This window comes from Heterodontus francisci, chromosome 10 (genome assembly GCF_036365525.1).
Source record: "Heterodontus francisci isolate sHetFra1 chromosome 10, sHetFra1.hap1, whole genome shotgun sequence".
Classification (NCBI taxonomy): Eukaryota; Metazoa; Chordata; class Chondrichthyes; order Heterodontiformes; family Heterodontidae; genus Heterodontus; species Heterodontus francisci.
The window spans coordinates 24144406-24166392 of NC_090380.1; the positions used below are offsets into that span (position 1 = coordinate 24144406).

General features: G+C 41.1%; 1 protein-coding gene across 2 annotated transcripts in view; it reads right to left on the reverse strand.

Moving 5' to 3' along the window:
• The window catches only part of rb1 (retinoblastoma 1), a 274361-nt gene that overhangs the window by 141354 nt on the left and 111020 nt on the right, over positions 1–21987 (reverse strand). The gene's annotated exons all lie outside the window — the stretch shown is intronic.

A 21987-nucleotide genomic window follows, 5' to 3' on the forward strand; every position in this document is an offset into this window, starting at 1 on the left:
TTATTAGAAGCATTAAGTAAAAGCTTTTCAAAACAGAAGGACTGAGAAGTTCTTTTGCTTTAACACTTTAATTATGGGTATAAACTTGAAAATTGGTATCCTTGCAAGAGCAACGTTGTCAGAGCAACTGAAGAAATCTCTAATGCGATACATTCACTTACTGCTTTTGAGTCAAACACCTGGCCTCTGCCAATATCCACCCTTTCCATCACTGGCACACTGTACATGCTATAGCCACAATCTAGAAGACACACTACAGCAACTCACCAAGGTTATTTCAAAAGCACCTCCCTTCACTGCAATCTCTACTCAGAAGGCCTGGAGCAGTAATGTCTTGGAAACACATTCCCTCTCCAAGATCCCCTACATGTCACACCCTACCCTCACTTAGGCATACATCACTGTTCCTTCATTGTCACTATCATTTTACAGGAATTCCCTAACATTATGGCGAGAGCAGTCACCACAATGACTGCAGTCATGGTAACATTAGTTGCAAATCCCATTAACAACAAAGTTTGTTGGTTGCAAGAGTCACCTGCAGTTCCAATAATTGCAAACTATACCAGCTGTTTCAGCCTTAGCTCAGTGGTAACATTCTCAGCTCTGAGCAAGAAGATTGTCTGTTCAAGCTTTACTCCAGAGATGCGAGCCCCATCCGCCCTGTCAGACAGACTTAATAGATCCAATGGTGCCTTACAAAAGTTCTCCTGGTGCCCTGGACAATAGTTAACCCTCAGCCAACATTAAAACAGATTATCCAGTTATTTATCTCACTGCTGTTTGTGGGACTTTGCCGTGCTTCCCTACAATATAACAGTGACAAAAGTACTTAATTGGTCATGAAGCACTTTGGGACATCCTGAGATTGTTAATTATAAAATGCAAGTTCCTTATTTCTATAAATAAAACTAGTACCTGAAGATGTGTTATTGAAATGAGTCTTCAATTCTGATAAAAACTACAAAAACGTGAGCACTGATAAATCAGAACAAGTGAAAATTCCATGGTTCCTCCCATGGTCATTGATGCACATACTGCACATTGATGCCCGACTTCAGTCCTGACCTCATGCCTTAATCTAACTATTAGATTTTATGCACACGCCATTGGCTATAGTTCCGTGAGGGAAACGCCCTGCCCAAAAAGATTTTTTCAACTCTGATTTCCTTTTTCTGATAACACTTCTGAGTTGCTCTCCTCTCCCACGTCAAGGAGATGTACAACGTGGGTGTCTAAGCAACTTTTTACTCCCACAATGACCCCATTAGGATCACAGGAACTTAAAGCACAGAAGGAGGCCATTTGACCTGTCGTGCCTTTGCTGGTTCTTTGAAAAAGCAGTCATGCCTAGTCTCTCACCCCCACATTTTGTCTGTTACCTCATAAGTTCATCATCCCTTTTGAAATTTATTTATGGAATCAGGTTCCACCACCTTTTTAGATCAAGCGTTCCAGATTCTGACAATTCTGAGTAAAAAAGAACTCCCCTCTATATCTTTAGCCAAAGATTTAAAATCTATGAGCTCTGATTATTGACCTCATCTGAGGGAAGTTTTTCTCTGCCTACTCCATGAAAATTCCTCTTCAAATTGGAAACCTTCCCTGTTCCAAGGAGAACAGTCCTAACTTTTCCAACCTCTCCTCATAACTGAAGTCACTCATCCCTGAAAACATTCTGGTACATCTCCTCTGAACTCATATGTAGGTCTTTACATCTTTGCTGACATGTAGTGCCCAGAATTGTCCACAATACTTCAGCTAAGCCCTAACCAGTGATATTAAAGCTCTAGCATATAATCTTTGGTTTTATATTCTATTCTTCTATTTATAAACTCAAGTAATCCATATGCTTCTTTAACCACCTTACTAACTTGCCCTGCTGCCTTTAAGGATTTGTGCATACGAAGTGTCTCTGATCATCTACAATGTTCAAAATAGTGCCATTTACAGTAGACTGTCTATCCACATTAGTCCTCCCAAAGACCATCACTTCACACTTCTCTGCATTGAATGGCATCTGTCATGCTTCCGTCCATTTCACCATCCTGAAGCCTATAACTTTACAACACCAATTTGCTGTGGACCTCCCCATGTCCTGAGCCCAGCTAGATCAGAGCAGTATCTACTCTTAATCACCACATACTACAATCTTCACTTGGCAGATGCTCTTAGGCTCCCAAACCCACCAAGATCCAGTTACAACTCAGACAACAGATTTTAAACAGCCCGACACTCACGTCATTGAATGCTTGAAAAAGATTAACCAGCACCAGGCCCCATTTATTTTTCCATGAATAGTCTCCCCTTTGAGAGCATTTTACCAATGCAATCTCCTTCCCCATCCCATCAACTCTGCCCTTTCCATTTCACTAGCTATTCCCGCTCCCCTTATCTCAACATTGTTGCCACTCACCTTCAAGCCCATATCCCCACTTCCAGCCCTCCTCCCCACCTTCTTCCATCTGCTTCCCAATATGCTTCCTTCTCTCTTCTTTTGTCCAATTATCCCCGGTCCTCTAAACGTAACCTGAATACTGCAATTGATCTGGACAAGAATGATACAAAAGAACTTGTGACACTGTTTTAGCCACATGCAATAGAAGGCCATTCAATAGTAGAAAACATTTACATGTGTATGTGTACCTAGCAAGTATCGATACCATTCAGTAACAAAGGAAATGAACCACTCAACGATCAATATTTGTCTCACTATTTTACCAAATACAAAAAAGTTAAAGTTTTATGCATACACCATGCAAATGAGAGTGCAGAGATCATATGCCCAACAGTATTTATTACTCATTTGTTGTTTACAAATCAGAAATTCAATTAGCCATATCTAGATTTCCAATTAGCCACACATGGCTAGTGGTTAAAGCGTTGGACAACAGTGGTGTAGAATCCTGTAGGCAGTATGGAAAATCAACTAGTGACAATGACTGACATTAAAATGCAACAACATTCCTTTGGTAGTGTTGCATTATCTACCGTCAAAACAAAAGTTACAACTTAAATATTAAAAGTCAATTGTAACTTTGTTCCAATTGATTCCTTGGTACTACTCCACCAAAAGAAAGTTTCATTTGCAGGCAGTTTAAAGCTGAGATACTATATCAATGCTGTGGATACATGCAGCATCATCATCATCTATGATTCCAAACGTTAACAGCCAAGTTGCATTATCTGCTCCAATGCAAAATTATCAACTAGGTTGTTCAAATGACACTATGTGGAGACACAGGATACGACTAAAGTGTATCGTTGTAGACTGAACCTTTGAATGCAAACAAAATTTCTGGTTTAAGACTGCTAAAAACTCAGAGGGAAATTTTCTGTTACATAACGATACAGTTGTGCCTACTTGATCTTAGCTGATACAGAATAATTGGTTATTATATTAAGTGCTTTTGTTGTTGTAAGGCTGATTTCTTTGCACCTCTTGTAACAGTCTCACTAGTGTAGCAAAGTATATTGTGAGAAGTACTTCGCTACAGTGAAAATTTTCTGACCAACAAAATTGAACCATGTCCTTCAAAGTATTTATTTATAAACCCCTATGTTATCACTGTTGATGTTTGTTCGATGTCTGGGGCAACCCAATCTCCTGTTTAACTACTGTTCCTCTTCATTAAATAGGGCACCCAGCCTGATCTGATCACTGTTTACCAAATGGACCTCCTTCTTGAGTGCAAACACAGGGTCTTTTAAGTGTTCTGCACACAAAGTTCTATGTTGACTACACAGTATGACAAGGACTTTGTAGCCCCAATGTGCTGCGTCAGAGTTATAGGATACAGGACTGGACCTTACTTACAGTTACCTTGCTATGTCATCCAGAGGCCAAACACTTCTTCACAGGGAGAAGGAAAAAATAGGAGGCAAAAAAGAGAGAATATCACAAGACCACTATAACCTCTTGTTGGCAGATGCTTGGGAGCAGAATATTCATAGTCATGGCTGGAAATGAATGAGTAGCATAGCAAGGGCACAGAAGGGAAGGAGAAAAGATTTGTGCTTTCCAATTTTTTTTTAAAAATATAAATCTTTGCAAATGCAAATGTGCTACTGCCCAAGATTCCCCCATTGTACAATTTCGCCAACAGTAGAAAAACTGTTCAGAGTTGGCATATTTATGAAACTGTGTCTCTAACGCAATTCTTCAAACATGTAATTGGCTTACTTTTAAAAATACCAAAGTATGACAACATGCCACATGATCGAAGGTGGTGACATAAAGCCCAACTTTGGCATTTTTGTAAGCTGTACACACAACCATTTCATAAGGTTCTACATTTAGAACATGCCAATGTTAGGCAGCTACTGGGTCTTAGCTCCTATATTTCACATGGCCATTGAGCAATAATTAAAAAGAGCTTTTTAAATATGCACAACTGTTGGGATCCAATTTGTCACAAGAACAGAGGAGAATTAAAATGGTGCAGTATTTTACCAACACATTCTTCGTTCAATTCATTTAAAAAAAGGAAGCATCATGTGCAATATTTGCTTGCTTTTTGTGATTTCAAGGCTGTAAAATTAAGCTTTGATTAGAAGTTCCATTAATAAAGAATATGTAACAGGGTAGATTCACTTGAATTGCACAGATATTGATCAGACTCTCAATTATTTGTACTAACTAAGCAACAGTTCAATAACAAGGCAAGGCCCAGAACCTGATGTCCTAGCCAATATTTGTCCCTCCGTGAACATCGCTTTAACAGATTATTTGGTCCTCATCACATTCCTGTTTGTGGGAACTTGCTGTGTACAAATTGTTTGCCACGTTTCCTGCATTTCAACAGTGACATTACGAAAGTTCTTCACTGGCTCCACATCCCACCTGCCCCACTGATTACATGGCCAAACCTTGCAACATTGTGAGATTACCTACACCCCAAAAACATTCCCTGACTGCCCAATTTCAAGATGAGCGTTGCTCCTCCTCCAAGTGCTCAGACCATTTCCTTCCCTCCCAGTACTCCCACACTAAATTCTAATGATCCTCCAAGTGCACTGGAGCCCAACTACCCACAAACCCAACGATAAATCCCGACAATCCATCTTCAACCGGTAGACATTGTCGGCATTGACCTGTGTACTGTCGACCTCAAAACTAAGGCGAGAGGCAGATCTTGAATATACCAGTAAAGGAAGGTGTGAGACAACCACAGGCATACTCGAGATAGAAAAGGGAGGCAGCAAAGGGAAGCTGAGACAAATGTACAAAAGTAGTTGCATAATTCACTGTGAAACACACAAATGAACAGAACAATTTAAAATTCTTTATTCTTTACCCATTGAGTTGCCTGCATCGTGGTGTAAATTGCAGGAAAGGGTTTTCTTGGGGACAATTGTCTGTGTCAGGAGCCCAAGACTAAATCTGGAACACTAGGTTATAGCTCAAATTATTGTTTGGGTTTTGACTATTAATTTCCTCTGTTTCTCAGGATTGTCTACTGTTAATGTTAATCAAAGCAAGTGCCTCTCCCGTTTATTTTGGCCCCTGAGGACAGTTAGGTGTACTAAGACTTGCTGTTTATTGGCCCACTTGTTGTCCACTGGAAAAACGTGGAAGTCTGGAAGGGAACTGAAGTTTTTTCTGCTTAGAAACAATGTAATCCCTGACATTTTGGACTTTTCCAAGATAAGTTATATAAAAACAACTATATGCAACTAATGAAAATAGCCATATGTTTATTACCTGTTCCTCCCTCAGTCAATTTCCTCAACGTAATTGTTATGTCCAGGTGAGAAAGAGGTCTAGGGGGTTCCCTTTCAGCCTTCACCTGGTCTTACTGTAACAGGGTTTAATTTTAAACACACCATGTTTTGAGCTCCCCTTTTGGTGAATCCTTGTTCACCGCTTTCCAATTATAAGGCAAAGAAATGAGCACAAACAGGCTTTCTTAGGTTTAAATAAGAAAAATGAAATTTATTAAAACTTCAACTCTAATTCAGTTAACGCCTATGGATACACGCCGCGCCCCAGGCTAGCATGCATATGTGATACGCACATTCAAATAGAGACAGAAAAGAGAAGAAAAATACAGTGAAAAGGTTTGAGGCAATCTCTGAAGGGGGTTTGCTACTGTGCTTCTAGCTCACTTTAGTCCTTGCTTGTAGGTAGATCTTGCTTTTCGTTGGGGCCCAGTATTCTTCTTAAACCTTGTTCAATGTCGGAGAATTTTCTCGTTTTGGGGTTCATGTGTCTTCAATGGGTCTAGTTGCTCAGTGAGAAAGAGATGGAAGCAGACAGGAGAGGCTGCGGCAAGCCAGCCATGTGAAGTCTTTTCAGTCCAGGAGCAAATAGCTTTTTGAGTTCAAATTCTGTGTGGCAAATTCGAAAACAACCTCCAGCAGCCAGTTAATCATGTCAGTCATTAGTCAGTTAGTCATTAAACTGGTCTGACCACGTCGGTTTGTGTATTCAGCCATCTTAGCAGTCAACCTGGAATGCGAACTCCTCCACTCTCAATGTCTGGTAATCAAAAGTCCATTGTGGATTGAATGTGTCAGGGCATGGTCTTTTGTCCCTTTTAAGCACCATCTGCAAATATGCAGATGTCTTTCCAGTCAAGCGTTCTGGTGCCTTTTAAAAAAAAAGTTCTTTCTTTACTCCAGTAACAGTTCAAAAATCAATGTTCATGTGGCAAAATTAATGTGCCTCACTCTTGGCAGGTGGGGGACTGCATGACAGTAATGCTTGAACTCTTCAACTACATCTGATACAACTTAAGGTATCATAGGGCGGCACAGTGGCGCAGTGGTTAGCACCGCAGTCTCACAGCTCCAGCGACCCGGGTTCAATTCTGGGTACTGCCTGTGTGGAGTTTGCAAGTTCTCCCTGTGTCTGCGTGGGTTTCCGCTGGGTGCTCCAGTTTCCTCCCACATGCCAAAGACTTGCTGGTTAATAGGCCATTATAAATTGCCCCTAGTATAGGTAGGTGGTAGGGAAATATATAGGGACAGGTGGGGATGTGGTAGGAATATGGAATTAGTGTAGGATTAGTATAAATGGGTGGTTGATGGTCAGCACAGACTCGGTGGGCCGAAGGGCCTGTTTCAGTGCTGTATCTCTAAACTAAACTAAACATAACAAGTGTCATTTACAGCACTTAGCTTGTAATATTTTATGTAATATATACATATGCCTTTTTAGAACTCAAATAAATCTGTTGATACGAACAAATTATCTAAATGTATGTAATTTACTTACCTGGAGTGGATAAACTGAATACTTAGTTTTTAGTTTAGTTTAGTGATACAGCACTGAAACAGGCCCTTCGGCCCACCAGATCTGTGCCGACCAACAACCACCCATTTATACTAATCCTACATTAATCCCATATTCCCTACCACATCCCCACCATTCTCCTACCATCTACCTACACTAGGGGCAATTTACAATGGCCAATTTACCTATCAACCTGCAAGTCTTTGGCTGTGGGAGGAAACCGGAGCACCCGGCGAAAACCCACGCAGACACAGGGAGAACTTGCAAACTCTGCACAGTCAGTACCCAGAACTGAACCTGGGTCACTGGAGCTGTGAGGATGCGGTGCGAACCACTGCGCCACTGTGCCGCCCAATTTTTTTTTTCCTATACTAACCCAACATTAACCCCATATTCTCTACCACATCCCCACCATTCTCCTACCACCTACCTACACTAGGGGCAATTTACCTATCAACCTGCAAGTCTTTTGGCCGTGGGAGGAAACCGGAGCACCCAGCGGAAACCCACGCAGACACAGGGAGAACTTGCAAACTCTGCACAGGCAGTACCCAGAACTGAACCTGGGTCGCTGGAGCTGTGAGGCTGCGGTGCTAACCACTGCGCCACTGTGCCGTATTTTTCAGGAAGCATGTAAAAATAAACATTTATTTCACAGCAGATCGCTTACAAACTTTCATGCTCCTGAAATAACTACTTCCCTACTTTCACAGCTCCTGACTTACCATACGAACATAGCAGCTCTCCCTATATACTAAAAGCCTTGCAGATAGTACACAATTCCTGCAACAGGGTATAATTACAGGATGTGTGTACACCAACATAATAAATTAGGACATAGGAATTAGTAATGAAAATACAAAAACAGCAGAATGTCGGACTTCAAAATTGGAACTGAATGAAATCTGCATGTCCTGGTCTAATTATTCCATCCTCTAACCCTGCTTCAACTCACAACCACAGCTGGTCTTGACTCAGTGTATAATGCCACAGATCATCAAGCAGTGCATCCTCCAAATTATCCCAAGTAATGGCACAGGACATCAGCTGGTATATCAACATTTTTTTCCCTACCTTCCACAGTGAATTGGTAGTATTTCCCTAAAACACTAATACAGTATTGCTGAAAACAGAGACATTTTGTAGAAGCTTTTCGTCTTGCACCCATCAGGACAATTCGCAACAATACCAATTGAAGGGAAGAAACAAATTCAAACTGTATGAGAGAGTGCTGATTGGTTGGCAAGTGGACTCTGATTGGTAGAGGCATTGCCATGGAGAATGCACCAGTTTATGGTGTCTGACAGTTTTTGTTGGGTTCCGTGAGAAACATGGCTTTGAGGGAATACACCTAACCTCCTATCTCTTGCCCATTTCGGATATGTAGATGATATGTTTGCTATATTTGAATCCGCAGCTGCATATAATAATTTCCTTACACGTCTTAATAGGCTCCATCCTGTGCTCAAATTCACCTTTGAAATGGAGCAGTTAAATGAACTCCCCTTCCTTGATGTACTAGTTGAGAAATCTGCTAAGGGGTTCTCTACCACAGTCTACCGCAAGCCTACCATCACTGGTCAATACACACGTTGGAATTCTTACAGTTCCATGCGCTATAGGATTGGCCTCATCAACAAACTCGTAAATAGGGCTTGAGCCATTTGCTCATCACGCAAGCTTGATGCTGAAATAGAGCAAATCAAAGACATCCTGCGTGACAATGGCTACCCTGATCAGATCATTTCTCTCTGCAGATCACACAAACTTATGAACGGGCCAAAGGCCATCATTTTCGGCCCAGTAAAGTGCCCAGACTACCTCAGATTACACTGGAAGGGTAATGTATCACAAAAATTTGAGCAACAGGTGAAGCTAGCTGTTTCACGCTGCGACTATGCAGTAACAACACGTGTGGGGTTCGCCAATAACAGGATGCTGTCTTTAAGCCAAAAAGACATCCTGCCTATCACACAAATGAGAAATGTGATAGATGAACTTCAATGCCAGCGTGATGCTAGGTATATAGGCCTTACGTCCCAAAGACCAGCGGATCATATCAAACATGTCCCTTCCGCTGTTCGCAATGGGCAAGGTACACGCTGTACCCAACCAGCACATGCTTGCAAACCTCAAAACAGTGTCCAACATTAGAAGTGATTCTGCGATTGGACAACATTTACTAAATAACCCACAGTGTGCCAAGAATTACGCTGACAACCAATTTAAGATCGTCAGTTGGGCTCCCAGTGTGGCGCATTTGCGCGTACTGGAAGCTACATATATTAATACATAGGGCCCTGTCCTTTGCAGACAGAAAGAACATGTACATTTATTGTGCCTGTTTCAGCTGAACACAATAAGTGACAGCCATTCGCATTCCTCAGAGAAATGCCTTGACCAGAGTCAAGCTGCCTGGTTTAAAATTCAAACAAAGCTTGGCAGTTAACTGTCAGTCACCATAAACTGGTGCATTCTCCATGGCAATGCCTCTACCAGAGTCCACTTGCCAACCAATCAGCACTCTCTTCTCATGCAGTATAAATTTGTTGCTTCCCTTACATTGGTATTCTTGCGAATTATCTTGATGAGTGCAACACGGAAAGCTTTGACAAAATGTCTCTATTTTCAGCAATACTCGAGTTCTGTACTACCAAAAACACAATTACTTTTATCTATTCTTCCTTGTCCCTAAAACATTTTTTGTTAATCTAATGAGTGTTGTAATTCCACACAGAATCAACAGCACAACTCATCATGATGTATTTCTCTTTCTCTGCCAGAGTGCAAATCATAGAATACCTGCCCAGCTGACTACACTGTTGTCGTAACTGCTCTTGTTGCATCTCCAATCTTAACACCGAGGCTAAACCGTATCAATCAATCAATCCGGTTAAGAATTAACTGGGAAGAGCTCAACCAAGGATATTAATAGCTAACGAAGGCCTCAACCATAGGACTTGGGTTTTGGTTTCAGAATATGTTTTTACTAAATTCCAGAACCAAGTAAGTGGGAAAAAAATGTGTGCCCAAGCTTTGATTATAGAAAGGATATCGGCTACAAGATATTGATAAAATACAGCTGAACAAATGAGGAAGAATCTAATTTGCTTGTCAAGTGTATTTGTTGAATGTGCAACTGAATCATGTCAAGAGAGATTCCAGGCCAAGAAAGAACAAGATCAACCACATTCTTGCTCACCACTCACAGAAGCAGATATCAAGCTCATCTGGCATGTTTAAGCTTGTACTTATAAGCCAACTCTTTCATTTTACCTACACACTTTAAAAGCAGGTAGCGCTTATGAGTCAGCTCTGAACAGTACCCCAAACAAATTTACATTGATTAACCAGTACTTGACTTGCAGTATAATTTTTATAAACCATGATCTCATTCCAGTTCTGAACGTTAAAGGAAATATATATCTAAATTAAGGAAAATAAGGTATCCAACACTTTTGTAATTCAAATGACCGGCAACAATTCAGAGACATTTACTCAAGCTCCATTAAGGACTCAGCGACTTTACCCAGTGATTAAACTGTCCAGACTAGGAAGGATCCAGGTTTGATTTCTCCTCTCTGCTGACGTAGCTGATTTCAGGATATTGCTGGGGATACTACAATGGGCGTCTGCATGAGTTGATGAGGAAAAATCAGCCAGGATTTGAAAGAGTAAAGAAGGGGAAGGAAGAAAACGGGTGAGAGAGGGCACAAGAGAACAGGTGAGAAAAGGGAGACAGACAGACAACGTTTTACGTTTGCTGGAATTGAATGGGAACACAAGGCATGAAAGCATTTTATAAATAAGGATGGCAATCAACCAAGCCTTTAGCTACAGATCTGCAAGCCGAAAGACAAGAGTAGCAGTGCAGTAGTTAGATAATGAACATAACCGAAAGCAAAGACTGAAAAGGACCTCTGTTTTGTTACAGGAGATTAGAGATTGCTGTAACAACGAACCATTACTGTGTGTAGCAATTACACAGTATACAACATTAGCTGGTGTACCATGTTCAGTTCCAGTCATTTAAGCATAAGAAAGATAGTATTGCCCTTGATATCGCAGAGGTTTGCAACAAATGTAATCTCAGGTATCAAAGATTGAAGCTACAAGGAAAGATAATTAAAGTTTCTAAGATTACATACATGAAGGGAGTTAGTAAACTGATCCAGGCAAATTGTTCACCGTGGGGAAGAATTCAAAAAAGAGTCATTTCAATCCCCAGGTTGGAACCTTGCTGTGCTCAAATTGGCTGCTGTATTTGCCTACAAAGCAACAACAACTTCATTTCAAAAGCAATACAATGGCTGTAAAGCACTATTAGGATGTCCTGATGATGTAAAACAAAATTACATAAAGTTGTTTCCTTTACTTAGTGGTCACCATTGAGACTCACATACATCCCCAATAAGGAGTCAACACCTTCAAGGAGAGGTCAGGCTAGAAAAAGTGACAAGAAAATAAAATGTAAAAGTTCAAATTTAAAAAAACCAGAGGATACAAGTCACAAATTAGAATGGCAAACATTGGACAGAAACTTTTCCACAAAAAGAACAACTGTGGAATAAGTTATCATGAAAGACCAGTGAAGTGGACAGTATAAATAGGAACAAAGGAACAGGAGTAAGTCCTGTAGGCCCTTGAGCCTGTTCTACCATTCAACTTGATCATGGCTGATCTGTGACCTAACTATGGGCCTTTGCCCCATATCCCTTAATACCTTTGGTTAACAAAAATCTATCAATCTCAGGTATAAAATTTACCCTTGATCTAGCATCAATTGCCTTTTGTGGAAGAGAGTTCCAAACTTCTACTGTCTCTGCTAATTTCACTCCTGAAAGATCTGGCTCCAATTTTTAAGACAACGTCCCCTAGTCTTAGACTCCCCAACCAGTGGAAATAATTTCTATCTACCCTATCTATCCCCCTTAATATCTTGAAAATTTCAATCAAATCACCACTTCATCTTATAAATTCCATGTGTTTGTGTAATCTCTCCACATAATTTAATCCTTGGAGTCCAGGTATCAATCTGCTGCACTCCCTCCAAGGCCAATATATCCTTCCTAAGGTCTGGTGCCCAAAACTGCTCACAGTACTCCAGGTGTGGTCTAAATTTTTCATGTTAACCGATCACAGGTCATCAATTAACAGAAGGCAATGAGTGCCCCTTTCTTGGAGGAGCACACACAAAGTTGAAGAAAATAACAAAACTTTAAAGGAAACTTGACAAATCAAATTAAAATGACATTCCAGGGATGGTCGAACCAGGGCTTTGTAGAGCTGCAACATGCTTCTAACCCCCTTATATTCTAGCCCTCTAGGTATAAAGGCCCGCACTCCAATAGCCTTCTTCATTGTTTACTGCACCTGCTCATGACATTTTAATGATCCATGTACATAGACACCCCACCCCCCCACAAGTCTCTTTGGACCTCCACAGTTTTTAGCTTTTCGCCATTTATAAAGTACCCTGTTCTATCCTTTCTAGGTTCAAAGTGGATGACCTTCTTTGCCACTTTGAAATCTATTTGTCAGAGTTTTACCATTTACTTAATCTATTAATATCTCTTTGTAATGCTATGCTTCCATCTACATTGCTTACAATGTCACCTATCTTTGTGTCACTGTCATATCTGGATATGTGGCTTTCTATTCCATCACCCAAGTCATCAATAAATAGAGAATAGTTCAGGCCCCAACACATCCTTGCAGACCACCACTAATCACATCCTGCCAATTAGAGTACCTGCCCATTATTGCGACTGTGTCTGGTTTCTCCTCAGACAATTTTCTAATTAGGTCGATAACTTCCCTTCAGTTCCACGAGCTTCAACTTTAGCCAACAGTCTCTTATGAGGAACTCTCTCAAATGCTTTCTGGACACCCATGCAACATCCATAGACATTCCTGCCTACTACTTTAGTCACCTCTTCAAAAAAATCAATTAGGTTCTACCGAAAAAACACTTCATGGCGTCCAATCACTGTTCTTAATTAGGGAATCTAGTAATATCATGACCACAGATGTTAGGCCAACTGCTCTATAATTCCCTCTCTCACCTTTCTTAAATAGCAGAGTGACATGTACAATTTTCCAATTTAAATGAATGGTCCCCAAATCGAGAGAACTTTGAAAGGTTATAGTTTGGGCATTTGCAACGTTCTCACCTACTTCCTTTAAAACCCTAGGATGCAAACATCTGGTCCTGGGAATTTGTCACTCTTTAGTTTCATTATTTCCTTCATTTGTTATTTTGTTTGTTAATATTGATGAGTCCCCGTCCTTATTTCAATATTAACTTGCTTCGGACGTCCTCTACTATAATTATTGATGTAAAAGTAATCATTCAACATCTCTGCCGTTTTCTTGTTTTCATTTACAATATCACAGTCATCAGTTTTCAAGGGGACCCACAATGCTCGGGACCACCCTCTTTTTAGTGTCAGAGTCGTACAGCATAGTAACAGGCCCTTCGGCCGACCCCATGCCGACCATAATGCCTATCTATACTAATCCCATCTGCCTGCATTAATTCCATATCCCTCAATGCCTTGCTCATTCAAGTACCTGTCCAGACGCCTCTTAAATGTTGCTACTGTTCCTGCTTCCAGCACCTCCTCAGGCAGCTCATTCCAGATACCCACTATTCTTAGTGAAAACTTTACCCCTTTGATCACCTTTAAACCTCCTCCCTCTCACCTTAAATCTAGGTTTACTCACCCCTACCATGGGAAACAGACGCTGGCTATCTACCCTATCTATGCCTCTCATCATTTCATATACCTCTATCATGTCCCCTCTCAGCCTCCTTCGCTTCAGGGAAAACAGACCCAGCCTATCCAATCTCTCTTTATAACTCAAGCCCTCCAAACCAGGCAACATCCTTGTGAATCTTTTCTGCAGACTCCCTTGCTTAATCACATCTTTCCTGTCATGCGGCGACCAGAACTGCGCACAGTCCTCCAAATGTGGCCTAACCAACGTTATGTACAACTGTAACATGACGTCCCAACTCTTGTACTCAATGCCTCGGCCAATGACGCAAGTATGCCATACGCCTTCTTCACCACCCTGTCTACCTGTGTTGCCACTTTCAGGGAACTATGTACTTGCACCCCAAGGTCTCTCTGCTCAACACTCCCCAGGGTCCTGCCATTCACTGTATATGTCCTGCCCTGGTTTAACTTCCCAAAATGCATCACTTCACACTTGTCTGCATTAAATTCCATTTGCCAATCCCTTGCCCACTTTCCCAGTTGATCTATATCCTGTTGTAACCTTATACAACCTTCTTCACTGTCCACTATACCACCAATTTTGGTGTCATCTGCAAACTTACTAATCATGCCCCTTACATTCACATCCAAGTCGTTAATATATATGACAAACAACAGAGGGCCCAGCACTGATCCCTGCCGCACACCACTGGTCACCGGCCTCCAATCTGAAAAACAACCCTCTGCCTCCTATCACCAAGCCAATTTTGTATCCAATTTGCTAGCTCACCCTGGATCCCATGTGTTCGAACCTTCTGGACCAGCCTCCCATGCGGGACCTTGTCAAAGGCCTTGCTAAAGTGCATGTAGACAATGTCCATCGCCCTGCCCTCGTCAATCCTCTTGATCACCACCTCGAAAAACTCAATCAAATTCGTGATACATGATTTCTCACGCACAAAGCCATACTGACTATTCCTAATCAGACCTTGCCTTTCCAAATGCATATAAATCCTGTCTCTCAGAATCCCTTCCAATATCTTTCCCACCACTGATGTAAGGCTCACCGGCCTGTAGTTCGCTGGCTTATCCCTACTGCCCTTCTTAAATAAAGGCACAACATTAGCTATCCTCCAAGTCTTCCGGTACCTCACCCATGGCTAAGGATGATACAAAAATCTCTGCCAGGCACCCAGCAATCTCTTACCTTGCTTCCCATAGCATCCTGGTCAGGCCCTGGGAATTTATCTACCTTAATGGGCTTCAATACCTCCAACACCTCCTCCTTTGTAATCTTGATATGCTCCAGGATATCGGTGTTCCCTCCCTTGAACTCACTAGCTTCCATGACCTTCTCCGCAGTAAATACGGACGAGAAATATTCATTTAGGACCTCGCCCATTTCCCGTGGCTCCACACATAGATTGCCACACTGATCCTTAAAGGGACCTACTCTCTCCCTAGCTACCCTTTTACTCTTAATATATAGAATCTTTTAGGGTTCTCCTTTATCTTATCTGCCAGGGAAATCTCATGGCCCCTTTTCGCCCTCCTAATTTCCTTAAGTGTAGTCCTACATCCCCTATACTCGTCGGGGAAATTGCTCGATCCTAGCTGCCTATACCTGACATATGTCTCCTTCTTTGTCCTGACAAGACCCTCAATATCCCTCATCAACCAAGGTTCCCTAAACTTGCCAGCCTTGCCCTTTCATCTAACAGGAACATACCGGCCCTGGACTCTTCCCATCTCCCTGTTAAAAGCCTCCCACTTGCCAGACGTCCCTTTACCTGTAAACAGCCTCTCCCATTCAACTTTTGAGAGTTCCTGTCTGATGCCATCGAAATTAGCCTCCCCCCAATTTAGGACTTCAACTTGAGGACCAGTCCTATCCTTTTCCATAACTATTTTGAAGCTAATAGAGTTATGGTCACTGGTCCCAAAGTGCTCCCCCATTGACACATCAACCACCTGCCCATCTTCATTTCCTAAGAAGAGGTAGAGTGTAGCCCCTTCTCTAGTAGGGCCAGCCACATACTGCTTCAGAAAACTATCCTGGAGTATAGTTTTCTGAGTATAGTTACTAAAGCTTTTTGTGCTGCTATTGATATCCCTTGCAAGTTTCATGGCATACTCCCGTTTTGTAAATGTGTGCATATTACAGTTGAGATGTTTCTTTGGCAATGTGGACTCTGTCTTTAAAGGTGAATGCTATAAGCAGAAAAATGGAGCAAATTGTAGAGGTTAATAAAAAGAAAGCTGCGACTGCTTCAAGATTTGAAGATGGTTTGTTTTTATCTTGTATTATTGAAGCAGAAGGGAACTTTAGCTTTTATTTAAGTTGTAAAGTTATGCGAGGAACATCACAGCATACTTCAGTTTACATGATTACTGGAGAAACAGCGCTACAAATTAGGACTCTGCGTGGTTATACTAGGCAGCATATCATTTACATTGTTTTTGGCAAGATTACCTGGCAAGTTCAGATATTACAGGTGACAGAAGAGATGAGATAGAAGAATATGGTGGGCTGTGGGTATTGAAGTGATAACATTGCATTGGAAATTATGTAGTATCTCAGAGGCCTTAGTAAATTAGATGCGGATTACATATGCACATAATGGCAGATCCAACCTGTTGTCTGCATGGATTCAGTTTGTTTTAAGAGGCTGTTTCAAGGCACTTTGTAATGGCAGTGGCATTCTTCCCAGCCTGCAAGATGTTGAAGAAGAAATTGGACATTTAACGTTTAACATAAGCCAGTGAGATGAACATGTCACAGTGAGCAGCAGGCAGGCAAAGTTGGAGTCTGGTGAACTCCCTGGAACGGATTACAGTGAGCAGAAGCAGCTGGGTTTTACTATTATGTTGGTACATGTGCTCATCTGTTGAATGCAAAATCAAATAACTGGACGTAGGTAAGTAGTGGAGAATAAGGCTGTCAAAGCAGTATGCTTATCAGAGAAAACCTTCTCTAGTGTTTCATATGACAGTTATGCAATTCACACATTCTTTTAAGTAACTACAAATTAAAAAAGATGCCAGCTGAAACCAGCCTCCTGCAATTTTCTGTCTGATGTGATTGGTACAATTTGCACTGTGTTTCATCGGTAAATTGTCCTTGCTGTCTGATTTGTTTTATTATTCGGTTAGTTGGTTTGGTTCCGACATTCCCTATCGTTTAAGTTCAAATCTCTTGAAATTTCAGCTGAGCACCAAATGTGACACCGAAATGTGAGCCTAAGTATGACACAGGAAGTGTGACATGCTGGGCAGAAAATGCACACTTTCACACCATTTTTAGAATGTCCTTGTGGCCTGGTGTACAATATGATACAGCAGCGTTACACCATATAATGCACAAAGCATTATTCTAAGATGGAGGTATGTGCCTCAAAATCACAAAATCTAAAAATCTAAGCTCCACTCAATCAGACTTAATTAATGTTTGATAAGGGAACTTTGCAGATAGTAATGTGTTTGTTAGTTTCAGGCAGTTCAGAAATGCCCAGTATTTTAAGTTCTTTGCATCAGTGAAATGTAATGTCTAGATGCTCGATATACCTTCTTTAATTACCAGATCTCATATGTTCATATGATATATGGCTTTTAATGGCAGAAGCACGACGACATAGAATACACAATGCAAGATTCTGTTAAAATGGAGCTTTGTTCAAACTGGCTGGTCCTTTAAAGCCAGAGTTTAACTGCCATAAGTAAGCACAATTAACAAATGCTGCCAGACCTGCTGCGTATTTCCAGCATTTTCTGTCTTTATTTCAGATTGCCAGCATCCACAGTATTTTACTCTAGCCCAAGATCATGCAGATCGGAAGGTGTTCAGATACAGCAAGTATTCGAAGATTGTTTTGCATCCATGACATGTGTGCACTGATAAAGGTTTTATTAATATAGATACAAATAGAGATACAAAAATTTCACTACATATGTTAAATTTCAGATGTGCCATAAGCAGTCCCAATCAACACTTTAAAGGAAATGGTTAAGAAAATTAACATTTCCAAACTACAGAGAAACTTTAATAGCAATAGAAAGTATTTTCGAAATGATCTCAGAACTGGAAATCCCTGACAGCAATTAGCCTCTAATTAACCTTAGGATGTTACTGCAATTAGACCACGTGATCATAAAGAGACAGGCCAAATTACGTGCAGCAATATACATGGTTATAATGCTACTGTCCTGCTGAATCAGCATATCTTCCAACTTATCACAGAAGACTCACCAGTTTTTGAATTAAACTGGGATATGATCAGTCAACTATCATTAGACATCCTGTGACAGTCCTCCTAACCTCTTTATTCATAATGCATTGAGGAAGGGAAATGATCTTTGGTGTTCCGATTTGCACTGTCCATGGTTGCTTACACTGTCTTTTTTGCACTGTGGCAGTATCACAGCTTGCAGACTGCAGATAGTCTTTTACTAATTTAAGGATTAGCTCATCTGCCTTTTGATGGAATTTCCTCTCAAGAGGGTCCAGCTCCCTTTCTCCAGGCACTCAAACACTTGAAGCAGCTGGCACTTTGTGGAGCTGCTTAGGTTACTTAACTGCTACCCAGCACTTGATGCTGACCAGTCAGAAGTAGTACAACCTACTATCATTACAGGAAGCAGGTTTAACACCCATACATTGGGCACTTTTGGATTGTGTGCGTGGAGACCTAAATTTCTCCAAGTATAAGCGATCCATTAACTGACTCCAGTTCCCAACTCCAAAAAGGTTAGATAACTCTGCATCAAATTAGTTTAGACCTGGATGGGGTCATGGGGTGAGGAACATTTCCGTTCAATATTTTTCTTATCACTCCTCCTCCACAGGAGGGGGTGGGGGGGTGATCGCATTTTCAGAAGTTAACACCAGATTATGTATGTCAATAAATCCAACTAACCCTATTTTAATTTTGCAGTTTATGCACATCACCATCGACATAGTTCAGATACATACAAAATGCCAAAACACAGCAAAAAACAGAGGACAATGAACTACTTGAGGAAAAGAAAGGCACTCCAGGCCTCAACACCTTTTGTGAATTCTATGTTCTATACTTCTCAGCCCAAGAATGCCACTCCAAGATCAGTTAACAGCTGTAACTGGCTCTGCAAGTTTATTATCTCCCATTCAGCTGTCTGTAGGTTATATTTGCTTTTATATTGCTCTTCAAATTTGGATTAGGTAGTCTGGTGTCTGTGAGCCTGCTTCTACAGTTTGTGTGTTAACACTGTTTATTATTGTCCGGAAGCAGGGAAATGACTCCGTTTTATCTGCTAAAAGTCTGTCACTGGGCTACAGAAAACTGACTTTGTAGCATGTACACTGCAGCAGACATCCAGATGGCAAGCTTCCAAAATCCAAATTAAAATATCAAAGTAGCTTGAAGTCAGAGTGATTTGCAAAGAATCTACCAAAGACTGTGGAAATTCAGATCAAGTATACAGGAATAGTCCATGTAACTCAATACCATGCATTTGAAACTTTGACCCATGCAAACTATTACACAGTATTAAGCTTCAAAGCTAACCAAAACAAAGCTGCATCAATAATATGGAGCATGCATGAATAGACACTTGTGCTTTTCTTAATTATGAAACAAAACTTAGGGGGTATGGAACATTTTTGTTAAAAATTATCCATTTGATAAATCTGAAAAGACCGGAAGAATATGAAATTTGAAGCCATGACAAATGTATTCACTTTCAATGAAAAATGCTACTTTTGCGGGACGTGGCCTGGACACAAATGTGAAATGAATGGAGATGCAACTTTAAGTGCAGTTTCCATCTTCCCCATTTCTATAATTACTTGATTCTGTTTTTACGCCCTGATGGGTCAATGCGAAGAGGTGTCAGATAGAAACACTGACAAAGTTCCTTCCCTTCCATCACTTTAGGCACCTTTCCTCAATTCACCATTGTTGACCAATTTGACCTTGACAACTCATCAGGAAGCAAAGTCTAAAATGTAGCTTAAGGCATTATTCAAATCCATATATTACAACCCATGATGCAGCATATTATCCTGCTGTGGTATCAGGTCACGAAAGCACAGTACTTTTATTAATATAAAAAAAGTGTCAAAAGTTAGGAGTGATTTGTCATGTATACATGACGATAAGCTAAAATCTGAAAATATTAATGCTGTATTTCAATGAAGATTAGTGAAAATCAAAAGGAATAAAAGTTAGAGGACAAGTCAAGTCAAGTAGAAATTTTATCTGTGTTTGAATGCAAACTGCAACTGTCAGGAAGTCTGTACAATAAGTGGAATGACTGATAAGATTTAAAAATAGGATGTCTGCTGCTTGTTTTGTCGATTCAAACTATTATATTGTGTTCTCTACAATCAAAACAATTGCAAGTTGTTCAGCTCCTTCAATGTCTCAATGGATAAATGCATTACAGGGAAAACAACAGGTTTTAAATTTCTAATTTTTGACACTTAGAACCCCTGTCAGAGTCGAGTGGTTTATAATGGGCGTCAATATTATTGAACTAGCAAAGGGAGCCCTGCTGAAAGTGCAAGAGCAGGGAGGCTCAACTCCAAGACACTGTAAACAGGGTCACATATGAACAGGCCGTTCCCATTAGGAGACTGAGGGGTGATTCAATAGAGGTGTTTAAAATCATGAAGTGATGGGGCAGGACACAGAAGATCAAAAATCACGATCGAGAAGATGGGAGTGGAGAAGCCTCAGCCCTTGCAATTGAGCAACAAATTCGAGGTTCTCACAGCTTGTATGGACAACAGCGAGGGCTGTAGTGTGAATGAGCAGACTGACCATGGCACAGGAAGCCACTCAAGTGGGGGGGAAAAAAAGGAAAGTAGTGGTAGTAGGGGACAGTACAGTGAGGCTGTGTTCCCTACCCCGTGCCAGGGTTTGGGACATCTGCTCAGGGCTGGAGTGGAACTTACAGTGGGAGGGGGAGGATCCAGTCGTCAAGGTCCATGTAGGCATCAAAGACATAGGCAGGACAAGGAAAAAGGTTCTGCATAGTCAAAACGAGGAACTAGGCACCAAATTAAGCAGAACCTCAAAAGGTAATAACCTCTGGATTATCTGAGCCACGTGCAAGTTGGAGGAGGGCAAAGAAGATTACAGGAATGAATGCGTGGCTCTAAGACAGGTGTGGTAGAAGTGGGTTCTGGTTCGTGGGACACTGGCACGAGTATCGGGGAAAGTGGGGCTGTACCGTTGGGACGGCCTACACCTGAACCGAGCTGGAACTGGTGTTCTAGCGAGTCACATAACTAGGGAAATAGACAGGGTTTTCAACTAAATAGTGGGGGCATAGGATCAAATTTGGGAAGATGTGGTAAATCAAAGAGTAAAGACAATGCAAGAGAGAAAGGTATTAATATGGAAAAAGATAAACAGACCATGACAGGAAGGGACAGTTATTACAAATCTAAGAGTAAATCAGCAGACAAGGCTACAGGTTACAAAAATAATAAAAGGACAAAACTAAAGGCTTGGTATCTGAATGCACGTAGCATTCGAAACAAAGCAGATGAACTAATAGCGCAAACAGAAATAAGTACCATTTGATAGCCATTACAGAGACATGGCTGCAGGATGACAAAGATTGGGACCCGAATATTGAAGGGTACATGACCTTTAGGAAGGACAGGAAGCTAGGAGAAGGTGGAGGGGTGGCCCTGTTAATTAATGATGGTATTAGCACAATAGAGAGGGATGACCTAAGTTCAGGAAACCAGGATGTAGTGGCGGTTTCAGTCGAGATGAGAAATGATAAAGGTAAGAAGTCACTTATGGGAGTGGTGTACAGGCCCCCTAAACAGTAACCACATGGAGGACAGGGTATAAAGGAAGAAATAACAGGTACATGTGAGAACGGTACGCCGATAATTATGGGGGAATTTAATCTACATATAGATTGGAAAAATCAGACGGGCAAAGGTAGCTTAGATGAGGAGCTCATAGATAGAAGTTTTCAGGATAGTTTCTTAGAACAGCACGTTCCGGAGCCAACCAGGCAGCAAGCTAC